Genomic DNA, 19,625 nt, shown 5'->3' on the forward strand with positions numbered 1-19,625 from the left:
TGCTGTTGAAATATTCTCCTCTTGTGTCAACTCCTGTTCCTCATTTCCTTAATTCCAGTTTACTGACTGGGAAATTTATAAGACAGACAATATTTGGATCATTGTTATCTCATCTATGCTTAATCACTACCAACTTTAGGACAGGAAGAAGAGTGAGGACCAAGATGGGATCCAGGTGTATTGGGTAATAGTTTTATTTATGGGCAATTAGCTGGCTCACCCAAAGCCAGCTAACCAAAAGTCGGCTCACTTAAGCAAAAGGCAATCGAGTGCACAGATTTTGGAAGCTCACAAAATCAATGCGGACAAGGTGCGGAAATGAATAGAAAGGGAGAAATATTGGTCGAAAACAAGGATACAAAACAACAAAAAATAAAAAAAACAAAAATAAAATAAGAACAACAACGACAAACAAACAAAACCCAAGTAAGCAAAAAGCAAAGCCAAATACTTGTTTTGTTGAGAAACTAGTTTAAAAATAACTTATATTTTTGGTTTTGGCAGGGATATATCTAATCCAAACCCAGCTTATGTCCTGCAATGGATGGTTGATAAAGATTCCAATTGTTTTTGAAATTAAGAATCATCAGGAAGGTGGGTGGGGGCATGGGTGAAATAGATAAAGGGGATTAAGGGCACTTTTGTCGTGATGAGCACTGCGTAATGTATAGAATTGTTGAATCACTATATTGTACTCTTGAAACAAATATAACACTGTATGCTAATTATATTTCAATAATAATAAAAGAATCACCAGATAAGACTGAGGAAGAGAAATATTTCTTAGAACTAAACAAAGCTAAAAACATGAAAATGTACTTGAGGAGGTGGAAGAAATCCTGACGACTGAGAAGAAAAATAATATAGTCTACTAGTATACCAGAAAATATGAGACCATAATTTCCCCTCTCTCTTTTCCTCTCTCCCTCCCCCCCTTCTCTTTTCTCTCTCTCTGGTCCCTCTCTTTCTTTCCTAATTTCTTCCTAGAGTAGAGATAGGGACAGACTGGTTAGTTAGGGAACAAGAAGGCTGGAGTTTGCTGGGGACTGGGTGGGAACGCACATTATGTTCAAAGACCTGGTTAGGGAATAGAAAGCCTACAGAATTACTTCCTAAGAGGATCCCACCATCTGGTAATGCTACTAAACGTCTGGAGTCAGTTTCAAGCCCCAGCTGGGTCTAACTGCAAACTAAGAGCCGCTGAATACCTCGGCCTGGGGGTGGTAACTGCATTGGCTGATGCAGTGACTGAAGCCGATCTGAATTACCCAGAGAGGCTACCTCTTATCTGTGTCTGCTTTCTTTTGCTAGCAATTGGCTATCACCTTTTAAAGGATTAAAATTAACGAGCAAAGTAAAAGGATCATCTGCACGAAGGTAGAATTTTGATTTTTTTTAATGTTTATTTATTTTTGAGACAGAGAGGAGGGACAGAGAGAGAGGGAGACACAGAATCTGAAACAGGTTCCAGGTTCCGGGCTGTCAGCACAGAGCCCGATGCGGGGCTCGAGCTCATGAACTGCGAGATCATGACCTGAGACGAAGTTGGACGCTTAACCGACTGAGCCACCCAGGCGCCCCTAGAATTTTAAGATAGAAACTGTAACTCAGTGGTAGAGTTGGCTAAGGCAGTGGAACCCTGGCTGTTGGAACACACCCAAGCACTACAGTTTTTCTGTCTCCCACCCTAGGGCTCAAGACTGAACACTAGATAATATTCGAAGGATGTGATGTGATGGCTGACTGGCTGCAAGATTTTTCTTCTGGTTGGGCGCGAGGTCTGATCTGGCCCACCGGATACCTGTGCTTATTTCTACCCCAACACTGCCCATGCAGCTGCAGACACCCTCCGCTGGGCCAGAGGAAAGGCCCTTCTCTTTACCTTTCCACCTTCATCTGCGGGAGCGTTGAGGGAACAGCAATTCGTGGCTTCCTAAAAAGCTGTCTTTCTGCTCTCGCACATTATTCAAGCGGATTATTCTCATGAGCAATGCTTCGTCAAGCACAAGTGGGTTAGAATGTGTTGAGTGAGCTGAAGTCTCTCCCATTTGAAATATTAGGCTTGTAAAATCAGGAGTGGTTTAATTTGATCCTGGCCTACCATCAAAGCGGAGCGTCTCGTTTCCAAAACTGTCTGTTTGAGTAGAGGAAAAACCGGAGACAGAAGAGGCAACGCCCTGTATTACAAAATCTGGAACATATATAATGGTTCCGTCTTCGTTACCGTGCAGTTTAAATGATTTTATTTTAGTTGTGAGAATGGTTCATGTTCATGGAAGACTACTTGGAAAAGACAGAAGAGTAGAAGGGAGAAAAGAAATGAGACGCCTATAACTTTGTCAGGCATTTCCGGTTAGCACTGATGTTTCACTTTCTTTCTTTTTTTTTAATGTTTATTTTTGAAGGAAAGAGAGAGAGAGAGAGAGAGAGAGAGCATGAGAAGGGAAGGGGCAAAGAGAGAGGGAGACACAGAATCCGAAGCAGGCTCCAGGCTCCGAGCTGTCAGCACAGAGCCTGACTCGGGGCTCGAACTCACGAGCTGTGAGATCATGACCTGAGCCGGAGTCCGACGCTCAACCAACTGAGCCGCCCAGGAACCCCTTGATGTTTTACCTTCATTCTTTGCATGCAATGTGCTGTAAATCTTGATTATGATGTCATCAAATACTGCCCATGAACTCCTGGAGGTGTATCAAGAGAGCAAGGGGTGCGTGGGATGGGAAGTTCCCCATCTAAAGCTAATATGAATGTCACGACAATCAGAAAGAAAAAACTTCGTGGAAAAAATTCCAACTATTAACGTGTCTCAGCTGTCTTCCCCCCCCCACCCCCCCCCCCGAAATACTCCTCCTTCTTCTATGTGTTTTCCTTCTCACTGCTGGTGTGCCCTGAAATGTCACGTTTTGTGATCATGCTTACTTCCGTGGCATGGACCATTTAGCGGAGAGATGGCTCAGAGCTGGGAAATCATTTCCAACCCGGTACAATTTGGGTAACCACAAAAATGTTTTGTTTAATATTTTAATACCTAACTCTTATTTATGGGGACGGTCAGTGATTAGGCGTGTGCTTTTACAGTTGCCTCTCAAATCCGGTGACACGCAGGTGCTGGTTCTCCCACAACAGGGTTAGCCATCATTCTGACCTTGAATGAAACTGGGTGGATACTGGGGACGCAGTTGGGAGCCAGGAAACACAGAACAGACCCAATCAGCCCAAGGCTCAAACTCGCAAAGCTATCCCAACTGGTGGCGTTCTAACCAGCTGATCCGTAATGACACCTCTCCTCTGTCCCTCGTACCATCTGGGCATGCCTTGCTGTAAAAGACAGAGGGGTCACCATGATGCATTGTGTGCGTGGATGTGACACAGAACTTGGTGGGGGTGGCCATTCCCAAGATTCGGTGGCACGTTTAGAGAGCACCAACTTTCCAGAGAAAAAGTGACGACTGTTAGAAATGCTATAGGAACTCCAGAAGAACAGGAAAATCAGCTACATCTGTCGGAGGAACCAACAATATTGAAAACAAGGTAATGAAAACGATGAGTGCTTTGGAAAGAGGCAACTTCTTAAGAAACCTCAATTCCACCAGCTCCTCCCAGGACATTTGCATTGTTTATATCGCTTGATATGCAAATCTCCCCCCCCCCCCCTTTCAGTTATTCAATATTTTGTTCTTGCGGTGTCCTCAGAGATGGTGATTCTTTGAAAATGACTTGAAAACAGGTCTAATTCCTCCCTGGCGGCCCCTCAGTGGCTATAAGTAACAAGCATGCTCCAGCATTGCCTTCTCCTCTCTTCTCTGTTCAGAATTCCTGGGAACGGGAAGCCATGGCAGGCCAGAGTGAGGGGAAGAAGTCCTGTTTCTCCCACAAGGGATCTGGACTTCAGTCCCTCACCCTACGTTTCCCTCCACAACAGACATTTCAGTACAGGAGCTCAGAAACCCAGCAGTGATTAGGTGGGAGTTGTAAGCATTGCCCAGACGGGCACAAGCTGGAGATCCTGCCCTTCCTTGCTTCCAGGCTTCTGGAAGAAGAGGCATCCACGCGTGTGCTCTTCAGTGGTTGGTCTGATGCTTGGTGTCCACCAAGAGCTGTGCCTAATGGGTACCGTGAGGCCCAGAGAGCAAACCAGGCCTTGAACTGACCTACCTAGTTTTTGCGTAGTCATGCTTGGTTATCTCTTGCTCATTTGTAAAACTTGCCCAAACAGCCAGCCCAGCCCTGTGCTAGCTTTTTGCAGATTATGGTGAGAATGGCCTCAGGACCTCACTTGGGTCTGAGTTCTAAAGTAAATAGAATGCCCACAGGGCCAGTGTGGTGGCAATAATAGTAATTATAAGGGAATAATTCTAGACAAAGGTGAAAATTCCAGCTGCCCTCGCTACGTGGGATGTTTACTCCGTATTTCTCATCTTGCACGGTGTTGTTTGTAATTTTGGTCAATGTCTTAGTCCCCTCAGGCTGCCATAACAACACAGCGTAGACTGGGTGGTTTAAGTGACAGAAATGCATCCTCTCACAGTTCTGGAGGCTGGGAAGTCCAAGGTCAAGGTGACAGCATGGTCAGTTTCTGGTTTGCTCTCTTCCTGTATCCACATGGTGGAGAGAGAGAGAGAGAGAGAAAGAGAGAGAGAGAGAAAGAGAGAGAGAAGCAAGCTTTCTGAGGTGTCTTCTCATAAAGACACTAATCCCATGATGAGGGTCGCACCCATCTGACCTCATGTAAATCTAATCACCTCCAAAGGCCTCACCTCCAAATACCGTCACATTGAGGTGTAGGGCTTCAACATGTGAAATTTGGGGGACACTATACATAGTGTGGATTAAAATCCATAGCATTCAGAAATACAGCAACTCTGTATATCCCCACATGCATTTCCCATCTTAATCTATTTGCATATAATGAGTAAACTCAAATATGTGTCTATTGATGTTGACTTGGGGAACCAGCTATGAAGAGCTCATCAATGGAGGTTTGGTTCAGATTTTCACTGAGCAGTGTAGTAACTTGTTAGCTAAAGTACAATTCTTTCTAGCACATGTTTACAGGATATGCAAGTGTTGAGGGGCAAGTATGCTCTGGAATTCACTACTGTGAATTGTATTTGTCCACACTAAGAGCAGTAAAAGGGTAAAGATAAGCAAACCAGCCAACAAGATACCTATAACTGATAGCTTGGGCAGTGCCAGGTTCATAAATTTGCTTATTGTTATTATTATTATTATTACTACTCATTGCTACAAATCTTCATTTGGTCTTCAACATTCACTCATGTATTCAACAAATGAATGATATGCCAGGCATTGGTGATAGAGCAAAGAACAAAGCTACCTCGTGAAACTTACATTCCAGGAAACAGGCCATAAACAGGATAAGCAAGTAAACTGTAAATGCTGAATAAAAAAGTGAAGCAGGGAAGGGAGACAGGAAGCAGGAAGGTGAAGGATGGGGTATGGTTTGCAATTTTGGATAGATTGGCCGTGAAAGGCTCATGGAGAAAGTTACAGAAGCAAAACTTAAAGAACACAAGGGGTGCCCGGCTGGCTTAGTCAGTATAGTGGGTTCATGTCTTGATCTGGGGGTTGTGAGTTTGAGCCCCACTTTGGGTTGTAGAGATTACTTGAAAAAAAAAAAAAAGAATCCCAGGGATGGTCAGATGGACGAATATCTGTGGGGAAAGCCTTCCTGGAAAAGGAAGTGTCAGCACAAAAGCCTTTGAAGGGGGTGTGGCCACAGCAGGGGGAGAGGAGATGAACTTGGAGGTAAGGAGGGAGTTAACCAGACAAGTGACATCGGAATCTGAATTACATCCATTATTAAAAATCACTGCACGTATTTCCCTCAGATTTTAAAAATAAAGTCCAGGAGACTTAAACATACAAATAATTGTCAGATTATCTCAGTTCGAAATCCTTACATTTGAACCATTTTCCCTTCCATATACTGAAAATTAAAATCCATTGTTACTTTTTTTCTTTTCTATCAACCTAAAAAAACCTTTTTTTTTCCCATCTTTTTCTCAGAATCTGGCCACCAATGGTAAATACAAGGAAGAAAATGTTTAAACACCAAATCTCTTTATCTCAGGGTATAATTTAGATGGAAAGACTTGTAATACAAAACTCTAATTAGCTTCATTGTAATAGATTAGGGCAAATAGTACTCATAAAAACAAGATTCCACTTGGGTTGATATCACTGTTCTTGTTGTGGCTAAAAGACATTTTGATTTATCATAGACAGATTGCCCAAGGCAGGTGTCAGATCTGAGGATTGTGATAGATGAAGAATCAGGAGTACTTCTGGGTGCTTTGAGAATCATACAATTCTCCTCTCCCTTTGCCAGCCCCCATCAGTCAGAGGTCTTTCTCAGATTGTAGTTATTTTTAACCAACTTTAAATATACATATGTGTGTGTGAGTGTGTGTGTGTGTGTGTGTGTGTGTGTGTGTGTGTATAATCTCATCTGTAGTTATTTTTAGGCAGCTTCATGTATCTATATCTATATATTTTATTTTATTTTTAAAATTTCATCCAGCTGTAAAAACACTTACTGGAAAAACTGCAAGCCTAAGATAGAACATGAATGCAAGGTATAAAATGAAATAATATAGGCAAAAATACTCAGAAGAGAAAAAGTGATATTCAAATGTACAGCGGTAAAATGATATCCCTTTAAATTCTCACCTATGTTGTGTGTCTTTAGCATCCATTTGGTGTCCTGATGTGTAAATCAGTTCTCTTGGGGTATAATTCCTGCTACTGGATCACTGAGCAGATTGGAGATATTCATAGAGTCAGATGAGTTAGATTGTTACATATTAAAAAATGTAAAATTGTTTTGCCATTAGAATTTAGGTGTATGTCACGGATAGCAAAACATATATTATCAATAATTAAAACTATCTTTAGTATTCACAGCGGTGCCTTGCAATTCATAGGTAATGTTAACAAGACCCTTTAACACATTTTTTAAGGTTTTAAAAATTAGGTTTTGGGGCGCCTGGGTGGCGCAGTCGGTTAAGCGTCCGACTTCAGCCAGGTCACGATCTCACGGTCCGTGAGTTCGAGCCCCGCGTCAGGCTCTGAGCCCCGCGTCAGGCGCTGGGCTGATGGCTCGGAGCCTGGAGCCTGTTTCCGATTCTGTGTCTCCCTCTCTCTCTCTGCCCCTCCCCCGTTCATGCTCTGTCTCTCTCTGTCCCAAAAATAAATAAAAAAACGTTGGAAAAAAAAAATTAAAAAAAAAAAAATTAGGTTTTATTACTGAAAAATTTTTATCTATATCCCCAAATAAGGATATTATCTGACAGAATCACATGTGATTATCCTAACCAGGAAGTTCACATGGGTGCATATCTATGGTTTAACACCAAGACCTTATTCATATTTCAGTAATTGTTCCATTACTGTCTTTTCTGGCAAAAGAAAAACTCCGGATAATGCATTGGGTTCAGATATCAAGTCTCCTTACCTTCCTCTGACCTGGAACAGTTTGTCAGTGTCTCATGGGCATTGTGAAGAGTACAGATCTTGTAGAATATCCCTCAATTTAAGAATGATCATTTTTTAGGTAAAAGCAAAAAAAAAAAAAAAAAAAAATTCCAGACAACAAACAAACAACAACAAAACCCAGCATGTAACCATATAACACCATGTAACGTATGTAACACCATATAACATGCATTCAAAAGAAGGGTAAACATTTTATAAAAGCCCATGGTGTTTTACATGCTTTTGCTGTTTTCTAAATCACTTGTCATGTAAGAGGCTTTCAGGCTTGGACTCTTACTTGGAGGCCCTAAGGAAAAAGGTTAAGATTTGTGCCTTTAATTGCAGTGACAATTTGATGGCTGTGATCAAATTCCAATCAGACGGGTTGAAAGTCAACGTTGTTAGGGGTTGGCCATTCCTCACTGGCCTAACCTTCAAGACACAGCATTTTCAGAGCTACACAAGCCCTCACTGGATACTGTGATTAAACGAAATCCAACCAGGAGCGCCTGGGTGGCTCAGTGGGTTAAGCATCCGACTTCCGCTCAAGTCAGATCTCACGGTTTGTGAGTTCCAGCCCTTGCGTTGGGCTCTGTGCTGACAGCTCAGAGCCTGGAGCCTGCTTCGGATTCTGTGTCTCCCTCTCTCTCTCTCTCTCTTCCCCTCCCCTGCTCACATTCTGTCTGTCTGTCTCTCTCTCTCTCTCTCTCTCAAAAATAAATAAGCATTAAAAAAAATTAAAGAAAAAAAAAAGAAATCAAACCAGGAAAAGACTTCACTGCTCACCGTTGCTTCTCTCATCACTGGGACTATACAGATCCTGTGGTCTCAGGAACTTTTCCACCTTCCCTGCTCACGAGACTGTGGCCAGTTGATAGCAATGCTTTGCTGCCCCTCGGCAATCTGCTTGTGTTCCTGTTTTCAGCTCTCCTTCCCCTCATTGTGGTCATGGAAAAGGAAGTGTCACGTCTGCCTCAGAAGCAGGAAAAGTTTGCCAGCATCACTGGCCCAGAGTAGGCAAGTCCTGTGTAGGTGGTTTTGAAAACCTCAGCCCGGGCTGACTCTCAGGAGCTCTCAGCCTTTGCTTCCATGTTGCACAAAGACGAAGATTCTCCTGCAAGCCTCTCGAGAGTCAACAGTACGGGGTGGGGGGCTCAGCAACCTCCAGAGTCAACCAGAGTAACGTAAGAAGAGAACAGACAGGATGCCCAGACAGGACGGGCTCCGAGTTGCCGATGGAGCCGACAGAGCCTTTAGGATGACCTTTCTCTTTAGGACTCTTTCTTTAGGATGCTCCTTTCTCCCTCCTTTCTTCACTGCGCATCCAAGGTCAAGAACCAATAATATCAGTAGAATGTAAAACACACACCAAATCCACGCAGGAGCATAACCCGGGAGGAAATACACCCAAATGTGGGCTGTGATTGTCTTGACTGGCAGGAATTTATAAGAAGAAATTATAATAGAAAAGAGCTACCTAATAGTCTTTATTTTAGAACCTGATTTAAATGAGTGGCCATTGCTTCTGTTATCTAGAAATAATACTTAAAGATAGTGGAGTGTTATACTTCCATAGCATTACTTAAATAATTAATGAGGTTTTAAAATTTTTTTTTCTTTTTAATGTTTATTTATCTTTGAGAGAGACACACACACAGAGAAAGAGAGAGACAGAGTGTGAGCAGGGGAGGGGCCGAGAGAGGGAGACACAGAATCCGAAGCAGGCTCCAGGCTCTGAGCTGTCAGCACAGAGCCCGACACGGGGCTGGAACTCACGAACAGCCAGACCATGACCTGAGCCGAAGCTGGACGCCCAGCCGACTGAGCCACCCAGGTGCCTCTCAATGAGGTATTTTAAACGAACCAAAGAAATAAAACTTGGATATGGGCCTCCACTATGCATAGACTCAAACTCCATTACTTGCACTTCAAAGGATAAATATTAATATTATTCTACCTGATCTGTCAACTAAAGGTACTAATTACGTATTCAGGTTATTTCCCCACATACTGCCTAACAGGTATTTATACTTGGACAAGTAGGTTACTGAAAAAGTACTAGGGAGTTCTTACAGTCTTTAAACTACTAAACTCAGGTTTCTTTTTTTTTTTTTTTTTAAGCACCGTACATTCTAATTACCTGAAAATCCTTTGAACCCTGTTAATTATAATAATATCATCTCAGTGCCCCAGGACAGATATTAAAGCAGGACATTTGGGGGTTATTCCTATAACACCCACATGTAGTTTCAGGTAAAAAGGCAGGAGCAAGCTCGATCAGGCCAAAGAGATTTTCACGTCGAAGGATGTGTCGTTATATATACACATACACCAAGTGTATATCTGAATATGGCAATGCCTCCCATTTCTTCGGAGAGAAATAAAATGATGCTTTCTCTCAGGACTTATGAGCTAAGATAAGCAGTAGGTCACTTGTAATCTAGCCTGCTATAGTTCCTATTCCTTGACTGGAAGATCATTCTGCGGCAAGTTCTCCCTTAGAGTCTTTTTTTTTTTAATTTTTTTTTCAACGTTTTTTATTTATTTTTGGGACAGAGGGAGACAGAGCATGAACGGGGGAGGGGCAGAGAGAGAGGGAGACACAGAATCGGAAACAGGCTCCAGGCTCCGAGCCATCAGCCCAGAGCCTGACGCGGGGCTCGAACTCACAGACCGCGAGATTGTGACCTGAGCTGAAGTCGGACGCTTAACCGACTGCGCCACCCAGGCGCCCCTCCCTTAGAGTCTTTTATGCAACACCCACACAGGTAGAATGGAAACATGGTCAGTGTAGTTTGCTAACTTTCAGCTTGATGGGCGAGGAAGATGCACTCATGTGGATTTTAGTGCTGACCCTACAAGAGGTACCAATGTCACAACCTGAGGCTCAGTTTTCAGAGCTGTAAATGGAGTCATACCTGTCCTCCGTTGATACTGGGTTGTTATAAGATTTAAATGAGATAAGTTACATGAAAGCGCTATTGAAATATAAAGCAGACACGTTTTCCTTAAGGTACAGCAGAAGATATACTTAAGATTCTGTTTCTTTTATTTTTAAGTGTATTTATTTATTTTGAGAGAGAGAGAGAGAGTAAGAGCGCAAGCAGGGAAGGGTCAGGGAGAGAGGGAGAGAGAGTCCCAAGCAGGCTCCATGCTGTCAGCGAGGGGCCGGACGCAGGGCTCAAACTCACGAACCATGAGATCATGACCTGAGCCGAGATCCAGAGTTGGATGCTTCACCGACTGAGCCACCCAGGCACCCACTAAAAGTTCAGAGGATTAAAGTACATAACGGAATGTGATCAAATGATATAAAAGTATAAAATATGCTCTGGATGATATCATATGCCGTGTGCATATCCTCTTTAAGAGTCGTAAAGGATGCCAGGTTCTTTCTGCCAAGTCTCTGAGTGACCACCATAGAGGCATCGGTGGCCTTTAAAGGAAGCTCCACCATCCCGCACAAAGGAAAAGTGACAATATTTCCTTTCAGAAGAATGAATTACATAACATTGTACGAGGCATAAATAAGACTTGTTTTGATGTTGGAAATAAATTACCATCTTTTTTTTTTTAATTTTAAAGGAATTACAAACAGACCTAATTCTCTTTTCCGTATTGCTGGATTTGATTTTATAATGTCATGTAAAAGATTTTTGCGTCTATGCTCATCAGGAAGATTGGTTTACAGTTGTCTTTCCTTGTAATATCTTTGTCTGGTTTTGGCATCAGGATGACACTGGCCTCATCGAATGAGATGAGTATCGTCCCCTCCCCTTGGTAGAATTGGTGTTAATTCTTCCCTAAATGTTTGGTAGACGTCACCAGTGGAGCGCTAATTTCTTCCCTAACCAAGGCCAAGATCCCAAGTCTTCCTACATTTCATTACAGCCAACTTCTGGCCTGCTCGCACAGTGGGGTGAGCACACAGCAGTGGCTTCTTTTCAAGAAAGGAGCTACTCCAGAGCACAGCAGATCTTTCTAGACGTCGGGGGTCTTCAGGCCCATCTTCCTAGCGGGCTATGGTTAGACCATAATCTTCCGATCTCACTCTGCGTTCCCTTCCCTTGAACTCTGCTGCTTTCACATTTATATTTTCCTTTCGTTTTTAAAAATTATTTATATATTTACTTATTTTTAAATTCATATCCAAGTTAACGTATGGTGCAATAATGCTTTCAGGAGTACAATCCAGTAATTCATCCCCTGCATATAACACCCAGTGCGCATCCCAGCAAGTGTCCTCCTTAATGCCCCTTGCCCGTTTAGCCCATTTTCCTTCCATTTCTATTTTTTGAAACAGCTTCAAAAGAATGAGTGTTAACTCTTCCTTATCTGTTTGGTAGAATTCCCTTGGAGAGCCATTCAGCTTTCTTCCTGCTTCAGTTTTTGTAGTTTATATGTTTCTACAAATTTGTCCATTTCTTCCAGATTGCCCAATTTATTGACATATAATTGCTCATAATATTCCCTCATTGTTGTTTGTGTTTCTGCACTGTTGGTGGTGATCTCTCCTCTTTCATTCTTGATTTTATTTATTTGGGTCCTTTCCTTTTTCTTTTTGATCAAACTGACTAGGGGTTGATCAATTTTGTTAATTCTTTCAAAGAACCAGCTCCTGGTGTCATTGATCTGTTCTACCATTTTGTTTTGTTTTGTTTTTGGGTTTTTTTTTTTCAGTAGCATTGATTTCTGCTCTAATCTTTATTATTTCCTGTCTTCTGCTGGTTTGGGGTTTTATTTGCTGTTCTTTTTCCAGCTCTTTAAGGTGTAAGGTTAGGTTGTGTATCTGAGACCTTTCTTCCTTCTTTAGGAAGGCCTGGGTTGCTATATACTTTCCTCTTATGACCGCCTTTGCTGCGTCTCAGAGGTTTGGGGCTGTGGTGTTGTCGTATTTTCGTTTCATTTTTTATTACCATGTGAGACAACATTAAACCTGGGCTACATTTGTTCTTATTGGATTTGATTTGTCATTTTATTGAATGTGATGCATCTGTCCTAAAGAACTTCTGCCTTGGGCTCTTGGAAAGGGGGTCTGTCAAAGGTATCCTCCATGGGGACCCCAGTTCATTCGGCAAAGTCACGGCTACTAATGTAATCCAAGTAGGTGGCATGTTAGCTAAACAGCAGAAAAGCACTTTCAGGCCATATGTAGAAACTATAACTCAATCTAGATAAATCTAGATGATCAAACATGGACTGTAGTTCTATATCAAGGCTATTTCTACTATATAATTACTTAAAAGAAATCACTAAACCGTTATGATGGCAGTCTCATTATTTGGGGACTCAGCTAGACTTTTAACTTTAACAAACAAAAAAAGGACCTATAGCAAGATGGACGTAGGCTAAATGGTTTCTTTGAGCTAGCACTATGGACCTTGAGGGTAAATGCAGGGTTCTATAATTACATAATTCTTTAAAATTATTCCATTCCCAGAATTTTCCCCTCCTATTTTATCTTTTCCTATCAGTAAAAGCCCGTCATTCCTTTTTCAGTCCTGATTGTGACTTAAATTGTACATTATACAGGTTTTCTAAAGGGTGAGCCGATGCACATTCTAAAGTTATACAGATGTGAGGAAGCAAAGCATCTTATCTTTGCGACCTTTACGTGTGGTTAAAAAAAAGAACAGCTTTCCCCTCTCTTTGTGAAAAAGAATCTAATAGCCTGGCCTTTTCCCCCTCAATCAGAGGTTATTTTCTGGGCCACCAATCCAACTCTGAATAGTTGATATTCTTCAAAAGTCTTAGTGAATAGAATCATTACTGATTGTTATTTTACATCTGTAGTTTCATTATCTGGTTTCCTCCACCTCCAACCAAAGCTTACAAAAATTTGTCTCCTCTGGTCTAGAATGTAGAGAATGGGATGTCATCTGGGCTAATGTAATCTGAGTTCTCATTGTTTCGTAATGCATTCAGCAGGCTAAATTAGTCCTTTCAGAACTATTCGACAAATAGTAGGGGTACATTAAATTATTTTTGAGTTATTAAATGTTCAATTTGCAAAGCAAGTTATATTCTAGCAACCTCATGAATAGATTCCTATTAATGGAATCATTTTAAAATAAACTTGTTATTTTAGAATAATTTGCAAAGATAGTACAGAGGGTTTCCGTATACCCTTTACCCATTCCCCCGAATGTTAGCATGGTATGTTTGTCACAACTAAGAAACTGACATTGGTACGTTTCTATTCATGAAACTGTAGACATTTTTTTTTTCACCAGTTTTCCCACTAATGTTCTTTTTCTCTGCCAGGAATGCCTTTACAATGCCACATTGCATTTAGTTGTCCTGTACCCTTAGTCTCCCCTGATCTGTGAGAGTTTTTCTGACTCTCTTCATTTTTCATGACCTTGACAGTTTTGAAGGGTGCTGGTTGGGTATTTTGTCGAATGCCCCTCAGTGGGAGTTTGTCTGAGGTACAGAGGTGAAGTGCCAATCTCATTGTATCATATCAGGAGATACAAGATACCTACGTGGCTTACTGATAACCTTAATCCCTTGACTATGATCATGTATACCAAGTTAATGTAATTATTTTTAATGGAAAAAAACTAAAACTATCAACACAGACTCCAGAGATAGCAAAGTTACATATTTGCCAGCATGAACTTCACACATAAAAAGAATTAAATATTAATTACAATAATTGCATAAAACATTCAGATAACGCTGCGCCCTTATTTCAGTGATATTTCCTTCTCTCCTTTAAATGAATTATTAAATGTATTACTTATCTTAAAATGTCTGTGCAGAGACTGCATGAGAATGTGTATTAAGATTATTTCTGCGTTTCCTTTTCCATATTAAAGTAAAAAACTCCATACAAATAAAAATGTCAAATCACCTTCACAATAATGTTGAAGAAACATATTAACAATCCCCGGGCTATAGCAAGTCACTTCAGTTGCAATAATTTAGTGGGTATGTATAATTATCCTCTGCTTTTCCAAAGACAATATTTTAAAATGTTTTTGGCATCACACCATAGGCTATATGGCATGCAATCTGAAATGGCACCTTGGTTGGGTTTTTTGCTTGTTTTTTCCATGTTTATTTATTTATTTTGAGAAAGAGAGAAAGTACGAGCAGGAGAGGGGCAGAGAGAGAGAGAGAGGGAGAGAGAGAATCCCAAGCAGGTTCTGCCCTGTCAGCACAGAGCCTGACACGGGGCTTGAACCCATGAACCGTGAGATCACGACCTGAGTCGAAACCAAGAATCAGACGCCTAACCAATGGAGCCAACCAAACACCCCTGAAATGGCACCTTTGTATAGAGTGAAATACTGAAAATTTGGTCCAGCATACTCATTTAATTTTCTGATTCAGCTCATTCAGATTTGTTATCTTAATGAGTAATACATCCTCAAACTTTTAAACATTTTGTCTTAAGCACTTCATTTTCCCCAATGGCCAATCTCCTCAATTTTGTAGGCTATCAAGTAGGATATTCAAAAGTTACCCCCAAGTTTTAATTTTTTTAGCTTGAAATAATTTCAGAAATGCAGGAAGTTGCAAGAACAATACAAAGAGCTCCTTATACAGAAACTGTTCCGTTTGCCCTTCAGCCAAATTACCCAGTTGTCAGCATTTTATTGTATTTGCTTCATTAGTCTGTGTGTGTGTGTGTGTGTGTGTGTGTGTGTGTGTGTATGTGATTTTTTTTAATACTATTTGAGAATAGATTGCAGGCATGTCCCCTTATCCTTCAACACTTCATTCAGTATATATTTCCCAAGAACAAGGGCATTGTCTTAAATAACCACAGCATAACTCATTAAAATCAGGAACTGAAATTAATAAATATTACCTAATCAACACACTTTATTAAAACCTTGCCAATTATCCCCATAATGTCCTTTAGAGCAAAAATAAGATAAAATAGAAGAAAAGAATCTGGTCCAGGGTGCAATCTGGGATCATATACTGGCAAATAGCTTCAGCTTTTCTTTAATCTGGAGTAGATCCCCACTCTGTACATTCTATGACCTTGATATTGTTGACAAGTACAGGCTGGTTATTTTGCAGAATGTCTCTCAATTGGGCATGTCTAATGTTTCCTCAGATTAGATTGAGGTTGTGCATTTTTTAGGATACCACTAAAATGATGTCACGTTCTCGATGCATTCATTCAGAGGGCAGGATGTCAACGTGTTCCATTATGGGTGATGTTAATATTGGTCACTTGGTTAAGGTGGTGTCTAGCCAGTTTCCCTCTATAAAGCTACTCTTTCCCCTTTGTAATCAGGAAGTATCTTATGGGAGGATATTGTGAAATTATGTAGATATCCTATTCGTCACCAAACTCTCACCGGTAATTTTTAGCATCCATCAATGATTCTTGCTTGAATTAACCACTCATTGCTTTGCTGTTTGTCAAATGATTTTTCTACTTCCATCATTTCTTCTACATTTATTTGTTGGTATTCTACTACAGTGAAGAGATTTTCCTTCTCATTCATTCATTCATTCATTTACTTATAACGGTGGAGACTTGTAGATTCCTATCTCATTCAGCGGTTCACGATTTGTTATTAATATTATTTATTTCAACATTAAAATTATGCCAGAATTGGCCAGTGGCAATCCCTCAAGCTGTTTCATGTGTCCTTTTGATGTGGTCTTATCCTTCTTTGAACAAACACTTCTGTCTGATGCAAGATATTTCAGGCTCATCTTTTATTTTATTTTCCAACCCTGGAATTGGCCATTTCTTCAAGGAGTCCTTATTCGTTTTAGTGGAGAATAACAGCTAAAAATATATGGTCACGAGGTGTGCTCACTGTTACTGGGTGTCTTTTCTTCTTAGCCATTTCAGCAGACAGAGCTAGGATGTGTGTGTGTGTGTGTGTGTGTGTGTGTGTGTGTGTGTTGCAGGTCGAGTTCCCTGAGAATCAAACCCTCAGACGGGCACCTAGGTGGCTCAGTAGGTTAAGCGTCTGACTTCAGCTCAGGTCATGATCTTACGGTTCATGAGTTTGAGCCCTGCGTCAGGCTCAGTGCTGACAGCTCGGAGCCTGGAGCCTGCTTTGGATTCTGTGTCTCCCTCTCTCTGTCCCTCCCCTGCTCACTCTCTCTCTCTTTCTCTCAAAAATAAATAAACATCAAAAAAATAAAATAAAAGAAAAAACCCCAAGACAGACATTAGTGAGCAGAAAGTTTAACAGGGAGCACTCTAGGGAGGAAATCCTCTGTATTGCAAGGGAAGCAGGATTGTGCAAAGGGAGAAACGGGCTCCGATGTGGTATCTACAAGGCCTCAGCTGACCCCAGGGGAGCGCTGATGCTGGATAGTCCTTCAGAGTTGTTCTGGGCGGGGGTGAGAGGTTCAGCCTTTATATCCTTCCATCCATCATTCACTGGACACAGGCTGCCCAGAGAAGAGGTCATGAAGCCAGGCAATTCTGAAGAGGGCTGACAGCTGAGAGCTGTTAGTCAACAGCATTCCCTTGCATTTTTGGCAATAAATCCCACAGTCCTGAGAGGAATCTGGGCAGCATGGAGTGTTCATGCCAAATCCACATACGTGCTTATCTCTATCGATCTGCCATCCATCCATCCATCCATCCATCCATCCATTCATCCATCCATCCATCTACTTACCTATCTCAAAGTTTATAGTGATACCTCCAATTTCAATCCAGCACCACAAGTCTCAGTCTGTAATTTCCCCTCTTTATTTGTAACTCCCATTTCTGATAATGGGAAGCCCAGCACCCACTGTCAATCTAGGCTCAATCCTAGAATTCACTGGAAGTATGGCCGAGCCATTATGAAACTGGCTGCTTAAGTTAACAAATGCTTGACTGTTCTGCCCCCCAAGGAAACTCTGGTTAACCTGATTGATTCACGAGGCTTTTTTTTTTTTTCTGCATAGTTGACCCATCAGCAACAGGACTAGCTATGACTGGAGCAAAGGGGGAAGAATTCTTGCATTTGAGCAGAAAAGACCAGGAGTGAAGGAAAGTAACCTCAGTGACAACACGCCCTGAGCTCCACTGCCCTGGTCACGCTTCCATTGCCATTTGACCAACCTGTATCCCGTGAAGAGCCATGATTCTTGAATGCACATGCTCAGAAAGGAGGCTCCGCCCTTTCCTCCATATCCAATCAGCATATTCCATTCTACCTACGTACCCAATGACATCATGACCCTTATGCTTAAATACACCCAGCCCCAACCCTTAGGGGAGGTGGCTTTGAGAAACTGTCTCTCCCCTTCTTCCTTGGCGCCTTGCAACGTATCTTTTTCTCTGCAAAAGGGCGGAGCGACCATGTCTGGTTCTTCCCCTCTGCTCAGTCGCAATTCCACTGCAAAAGCAAACCTACTAACCTGAGTTCAAAAACATTTTTTGAAGTGTATTTATTTCTTTTGGGAGAGAGTGAGAGGGAACAAGCAGGGGGCGGGCAGAGAGAGAGGGGGAGAGAGAGAATCCCAAGCAGGCTCCACGCTGTCAGGGCAGAGCCTCATGAACCGTGAGATCCTGACCTGAGCCCAAACCAAGAGTCCAGCGCTTAACCCACTGAGCCATCCAGGCGCCCCTAGAGCCCAAAATTTGTTTAGAGCTCCTTCTGTCTTTAGATGGAGCGTGTATAATTGAAACACTGTGTTCAAAAGTTCGTAGGGTTGTCACTCCTCCTCCCTCCTCCCACCCCCCTCAGGGTGGTTTGCTATTCATTTGAAATGCACGTATGTTCCTTTGTGTTTTCCTTTTTTTTAGGGCTTTCCCTAATATGATTCATTTTCCCCGTGTATCTTTCCCGTGTTATTTTTGCAAATCAAACAAGTTCTTACATTTATTTTTATTTTCCTTGTTTCCTACATAAAAAGTAACGTGCTGTAGGACATTGTCTTACACTTTGCTGCTTTTGCTAAAAAACATATTCTGCGTATCCCTCTTTGTCAACCCATAAAGGTCTTCTCCATTCTTTTTTGCACAACATAATTCTCTCTTGCACAGATATACCAAAGTTAATTTTATCACCTTCCTATCTGGGCCTGCAGGATGTCTCCAACATTTTGCAAACAGAAACAGCACCGCCTATGTCCTCTCCTAATGGGGAAGCCCTCTGCGGTTTTTAAATACGCATCTTTTGGGGTGCCTGGGCGGCTCAGTCGGTTAAGTGTCAGGTCATGGTGTCACTGCCCGAAATAGGTTCTGTGCTGACCGCCTGGAGCCTGCTTCAGATTCTGTCTCCGTCTCTCTGCCCTTCCCCTGCTTGTCCTGTCCTGTCTCTCTCTCTCTCTCAAATATAAAATAAAACATTAAAAAATTTAAATAAGTGTCTTTTGTCTTTTCTCCCCTCCATTCATTCTCCTGATTGTATTATTGGCTTATCATTCCTGGAGCCGAGGCTTTATGGCATGTCAAATGGCAGTGCACAGTCCCAGGATTTCTGTTCCCAACAGACAACTCTCTGGGGAAAACTGGGCTTTAGGAGACCACTCAGCCGCCAACCGTATACTGATAAACCACAGCGGGTCAACGACAGCAGTATTTGTTTTGATGAGACTGAGACTGTATTTGTCACATTATATCGCTGTTCCTTAAATGACGTTGATATATTTATGATTAACATGTGTTTATGCTGTCACCAAGGGCGAGTAATTTTAGTTTTGCTGACGGTGAGTGGGACCCTGAGGAAGTCACTTAACCTCTCCGTGCCTCAGTTTCCTCATCTACAAAGTGGACATAATGATTGTCCCATCTCCACTAGACTGTTAGGCATCTCAGACTTAACGCATCCAGGAGCAAAATTCCCGATTCTCTCGTGTTCCTGCTCCCCGACCGTTCCCGCTCCTTCCTCGGTTTCCCCAGCCCAGTGATTGGCAACGTCATCGAGTGCTTGGGGGGAGCCCTGGAGTCATCACCGACTCTTTTTGTCACACCCGCACCTAATCCATCTGCAAGTCCTGGGCTGTAGCCGGCTTTCTAACCATCTTTCCTGCTGCGTTTGCTGCCCCCCCACTGTACCCTCCATAAATAGCCACAATCGTGCTTTGAAAAGCAAATCTTTTAGAATCACTCTCTTGCTCCTAACCCTTTAATGGCTCTCTGTCTCCCTGAGAAAAAAAGCCAGAGTGCTGGCAGTCCCCAGTGCTCCCTGACCCACCTCCTA

Source organism: Panthera onca, chromosome B2 (genome assembly GCF_046562875.1).
Source record: "Panthera onca isolate mPanOnc1 chromosome B2, mPanOnc1 haplotype 2, whole genome shotgun sequence".
NCBI classification, from domain to species: Eukaryota; Metazoa; Chordata; class Mammalia; order Carnivora; family Felidae; genus Panthera; species Panthera onca.